Consider the following 6,162-nt stretch of genomic DNA (forward strand, 5'->3'; position numbering starts at 1 on the left):
CACTAAGATCAAGAAATAGAAATTTTCCAGATTTTCCCAAAGTCCTTCCCATGTATCCCCTTCCTCTCTCCAAAAATAACCATTATCTTAACTTTTAGAGTAATGACTTCCCTACTTTTTTATGATTTTTTTTTTACCCAAGTGTACATTCTTAGCACTACAGTTTATTCTCACTCACTCTTAACATTTTGATGTTTTAAATTTTCTTTTAATCTGTTTTCCCTCCATCCCTTGCTTTGGCTTATAATTTGTTAAAGATCCTCGGAGGTTTGACCTATGGAATTTCCCACTTGTCTAGACTTTGTTGATTGTGTACTCATGGTTCTGTTCAACACGTTTCTCTATCCTCTGTATTATCTGCAAATCAGCAGCTGGATCCAGAGACCAATAAAACTTTGACTCAGTCATTTTTGGCAAGACTATTGCAAGTGGCATGTTATTTCATTAGATAGCATATGTCTGGTTGTCTCTCTTTCTGTGATGTCAACATCCTTTGAGGGTGATTGCCTAGACCCATTAATTCACTGGAGATTGAAAAATAGTGACATTCTAATTTTACATCTCATTTTACTTTTCAGCTGGTATAATTTATAAAGAGATGTTTCTCTCATCTATTATTTGGTTACCCAGTTGCATAGGTTATATATAAAAGTTAGGACAGATTATTGATTCCTTCCCTTTATTTATCTGTTTTCAAGATAATGAATTAGTTCTCTATGACCCTGTAAAAGTGACTAATTCAATTTAAAAAACATATATCATTATAAACTCATGAATTTAAACATATTTAATGGATTTAAATCAATTGCATTTCTTATCTTTATTCAAACTCAAGTTGTCTCCTTCCTGGCCAGTGTAAATCTCTTAAAATTGGCAGGTGAGTCCTTTTGACATGATTCCATTAGTCTTTGACAGCATCATTTCTATTGGGTAGGACAAAATCTTCCAGCCTTGTCTTGCATAGTTTCTGCCCCAAACTTGGAATCAGCTATTTCTCCAAGAAACCCTGGTTTCTTATAATGGGATGTGATATTACAGTCTAGGTACTAAAGATGCTTATTGCGACTATAGTATTTTCTAGACATTTTTGGTAGATGGAGTTAGGAAATAAATAGATTTTTCAATGTAAAATATCTTATAAATTCATAATAGTGTTTCCAATTCAAACTCAGAGTTGTAGAATTTTTACTTAATTCCCTCCATATTATGCATGTATCCCCTTTCTTTCATTCTAAAAACCTCTGCATTAATGCATGGTGGTGATCACCTGCCACTGCAAGACAAGCAGAAAACTCCTGTGAATCACTCCCTCCCACTTCAAGGCAAAGATTGGCTGCAACAGAGGAAGGGGTAGAAAGCAAGCCTTCATAGGTTGCATTGAAATCAGAAAAACCCTTTTGCTCCTAGTGAAGGGGCAAGAAAACTCAGTCATGCTTTGGATCCTGCACTGATACAAAGCAGAGGTCTGCTGTCACTGGATGAAGGACAGGCAGCTCACTGTCTTCCAGAGCCCACTGCCTTCACAAGGCAGAGTTTGAATGCAACCTGGAAGGAGGGGCAATTTGCAGGAACACTGAGAAAGGCAAACTTAAAAAAAAAAAAATTAGGCCATTTACTTTTAATATGATTGTAAATATAGTTGCATTTAAACTTACCATTTTAAATATGTTATTCTATTTTATCCAGCTATAAAGTGTGGCCCAAAAATCTGGAGCAAATTTCTTTTCCTTGATAAGTACTAGCTGTTTTTGCCTTGGTGCCCAAGGGATTTTGTTTATTTGTTTTTTATTTTCTATCTAGTACTATTTCTTGTTATTGCTCAGTCTACGTTAGTATTCTCAGGTATACAATAAGCTCTTATAATATGAAATTCTAAATATTTAATTTCAGGAAAATTTTCATGAATTACATTTTTTAGAATTTGTTCTGTTCCCTTGTTTTGGTTTTCTTTTCAGGGGACTGGTTATTTGTATATTGGATTTTCTTGACCTCTCTTCAATATTTGTCATGTTCTCTTGAATACTTTTCCACTCTTTCTTTATTTTTTATTTAAAAATTGTTGCTCCTATCACTTTCTATTTCTCTTAAAGCATCATTTGTTCTACTTATTTGTTCTGTGCTTCTTATAGTTTGATCCTTATTTCTAAAATGATTTGTTCTTTTATTCTAAATTATTTCTTAAGTTCTGTTTCTGAGTTTTTTTCTAACTATGATTTATTTTATTCTTTCATGTCTTGTATCATATTCTTAATGTCTTTTATTCATTTTGAAATAATATATTGTAGTTTTAATCTGTTTTATGGACATGCCTTGCTGGCATGTTTTCATTTTCCATAGGGATATTACATATGTCCTAATTTCCTTTTTCTTAAAATAACTTTTCATGAAACTTGACCTCCCTAGTTTTCTCTTGCTCTTTTTTTCTTGTCTGCATCCACCACAGAGGTCAGAATAGGTAAAACCTCATTTTCCCATCTCCTGTGACACAACTTTGGCCATGAAATGTAAGTCTGTTTAGTGCTTCTGGAAAATGTCTTGCTTTTCTTATAAAAAGGACACATGTAGCATGTGGCTGGTCCTAACTCCTCATTCCTAGCTCTTCAATTGGATGTAGACTTGATGTCTGGTGCCAGGGCAGCCATCTTACAACCATGAGAAAAAGACAAAAGAATCACGGAGTACAGGCTCTGAACCAAGGATGTCTATTTGGGAAAATATTAAAACAATGACAAAATACCTTTTATTTGTTTAATCCACATTTAGTTAAGTGTACAGATATTAACACCCAGAAGTGTTCCTAACTGATATACTTGCCTTTGATATAAATAAGAACATCATAAACTTTTTAAACTTTCCTTATTCTAAGCAGTAAGAAGTGGTTAAAAGCATTATTGTAACTATAAAAAGTGATTCAGATACAACTGGAGCTAGAGTCCCCCTTTTGATGGACCCACTTGCTTTTCTAATTCTAGAATGTTTAACTTTATATTGAGCCTTGCTCAAGGCAAACTAGCAGCTACTGTATTTGAGCAGTCAACATTCATGGGGTTTCTGTTTACTAAAGCATTAGCAGAAACATATACTGAAATATATACCACCATATAATAGATCCCAGATGTGTTAAATCTTTTTAAGAGGGGAAAAAAGATAGTTGGAGGAATAAGTAACCAAAGAGCATTTTCTGTCAATTTGATCGAGCTTGGTGGTAACTCATCAGAGTGAAAACAAACGAAACTCGGAGTAAAAATGCACTGGGATGAAGATCTGGTTCACTTTTAAATTCGACAAATGATCACTGAATCTTCCTTAGGGCCAGATTACCTGTGTTATCTCCTCTCAACAGCATTATGTCTTTCTGGTTCTTATTCCAGTTTTAAAAACAATTAAAGGAAGGTTAGTGGGCTGCAGGGGTTCCAGCCATAGAGAAGCAGAACTGGGATTTAATCCTGGCCTGTCTGACTGTAAAGTCCCCATGATTTCTGCTTTCAAATATTTCAAAAGCAATTATGGTGTCTATAAACAGAAGTGGGGTGGGGAGGAAGCATTGTTTTTTAAAAGCACAGGCTGTTCTGCAGAAGGGAGAAAACATTTTGGGGATGGCTCCAGTGAGGGGGCCAACGGCATTTGGTAAGTGGACACTACCAAAAGGCAAGTTTTGACTCTACTATCATCATCCAGAAAATCTCTGTTTCCTGCCAGCTGTGTATTGGACAACATGGCAGATATGTCTCTACATGACGTAAATAAAAATAAAATTCTTAACTATCCTGGAAGGAAAGAAAAATCTCACTGGGGACATGGAATACATATGCACAAAGTGATTACACCTGTATCTTTGTTCATAGTGCCTGGTTGGGGGCCATGTTCTGAATGATTGAGGTTGCCAGGTAGTAATACATCATGGAGTAAACAGGGAGAAAGCACGTGTCCAACCAGAGCTATCCCATTAACCATCCCTCAAACTCTGCCACAATAGATTGTGGGGATTTGTGAGCCATGAGAACACGCCTAAGGGGTGGCCACAATAGGAAGGGAACCTCAAGGCCTGCTATGGTCTTCCATATACTGGAGAGAGGCAGATATATAGGGTGTGATCACAAAATACAGCGAATACTGCTGCCGAGTGCCATCCAACAGAAAGGCAGGGATCTTCAATATGGGAAGCGGTGCGTCAAACCTTAGTAACCGTATGTGACAAGTTTCAACTTGTTCGGTGCAGTCAGTCAGGTGTGAGCTACAGTTAAGAGAAGGTGTGTTTTAAAGTGTGTCGTAAATCATTCTCCATCATGACAATGCTCCATGTCACACATCACTTCTGGTATATGGCAATTTATGTCAAATAAAAACATTACAGTGTGTCCTCATCCACCTTATTCACTGGATCTGGCACTGTGTGATTTTTGGCTCTTCCCCAAAGTGAAAATGACTGTGAAAGGTAAACATTTTGAATTGATTCAGGACATCGAGGCAGCCATGACAGTGCAACTAAAGACACTCACAAAAGAGGACTTCCAGAACTGCTTCAGAAAGTGGCAAGAATGATGGGATAAGTGCGATCTGAACGAGGGGCAGTATTTTGAGGGGGATTAATGGCAACATGTCTTTTAATGTAATAATTTTTTTAAAAACATTCACCGTGTCTTTTGGTCACATCTCATATAGAGCAGATCCTTGAATAATGTCATTTCATTCAACGTCATTTCGTTATGACATTGATGAGATGCCATAGGAACTTAACTCTTACTTATATCAATTAATCTATGGTAAAATTTGTTTCATTATAGGTTGTTTTGCTTCAAGTCACGGAACCTACTGGCAATATTAAGTGAGGACTTACTGTACCTGCCTTATTCCTGGGACAATTTTCTCTCTTCAGAGATTCCTGCAGGATACTTTGAATTCAGGGCGTGAGTATTACCTGGGTCCTATAAAAGAACTTGTCAGATAGGTAGAATAATAGCCTACAATTTCTATGTATTTTAAGGCAAGAGAGTCGCTGCTGGCACACTCTCTAGGTGCTTAAATGTGGATAGTGCTTCAAATTTAATGCAAGTTGATACCCTCCCTGTATTCCACATCTGGGATGGCTAGATCCCACAGAGATGGAACCTCAGGAGCTAGAACGTTACTCGTTTTGCTCTCCATGAAATATTTAAAACATCCATACCTCTCAGGAGGCTTGGCGAGCCTTAAAGACAGAGTAGATGGAAGGAGGCTATAAATTACTTTCACCTGGATGGGCTTGGGTCCAAGGCACCCTAAATTTTTAGCAACACAGGGATGGAAGAGACTGGGGGGAAATCTACTCCATAAATCCAGTATGGAGTGGTGATACTAACCCTACTACAAAGAGCCAACCTCTGAGGATACTGAAGAGTTTCAGATGACTGTATAATGATCTCATCCAAATTCTGGGTCTGTCAATGTGGATATTGCCCAGCAGAAGGATGAGGAGGTCGAAGTATATCCCTGTTCTTTACTCAGGAGTCAGAGAGATGGGGTCCAAGACTCTCCACCTAAAATTATAGTGAAAGACGTTTACCAGAAGTGGGGTCATCAAAGAAAAATCCAGTCCCCAGGGAGAAGGAAAGTTAGGCAGCAGAGCAGGGCCCTAGTGAGGCACCTGGGGCAGCTGGAAACTAAGCAGCACAAAGACTCGGGATTAGTGAGTGTGTTTTAATAGAAGACAATCCTATGGCCTGGGCCAACTGGAGACTGGGAGAGCTGAGATTTGGACATCAGGGCTTCCCCCCAGCAGAGACGTCCTTGGTCTATTCAACAACCAGAAGAATCACAGGGTCTCCAAGGGAGCTGAGTGGTCATAGTCATGACCCCAAATTCAGGGACTGAGAGCCTACCCAGTTCCAAGCCCCGCAAAGAGTGTGATGGAGGCTATTGCTACAGCTTCTAATGAAGGATTTGGCCTAAGAACTGCCTGCTCCTGCCCATCTCCTTTAGGGTTTGTCTCCATCAAGCAGAAATGGGCCTTGGACATGTACACAGATTTCATGGCCTCTGTTCTGATCAACTTGCCCCAAGTTGCCTTGAATTCTGCTCTTCCTTCCTCTGCCCTACTCATCCATCTCCCTGTTGATGCCTCGCCTCGTCCTGCAGACTCAACGTCCAGTGCCACTCTCCAGTTTTGATTTTTGCTTCCCTGGT

Source organism: Rhinolophus sinicus, chromosome 1 (genome assembly GCF_057876585.1).
Source record: "Rhinolophus sinicus isolate RSI-liver-muscle chromosome 1, RSI-T2T, whole genome shotgun sequence".
Taxonomy (NCBI): Eukaryota; Metazoa; Chordata; class Mammalia; order Chiroptera; family Rhinolophidae; genus Rhinolophus; species Rhinolophus sinicus.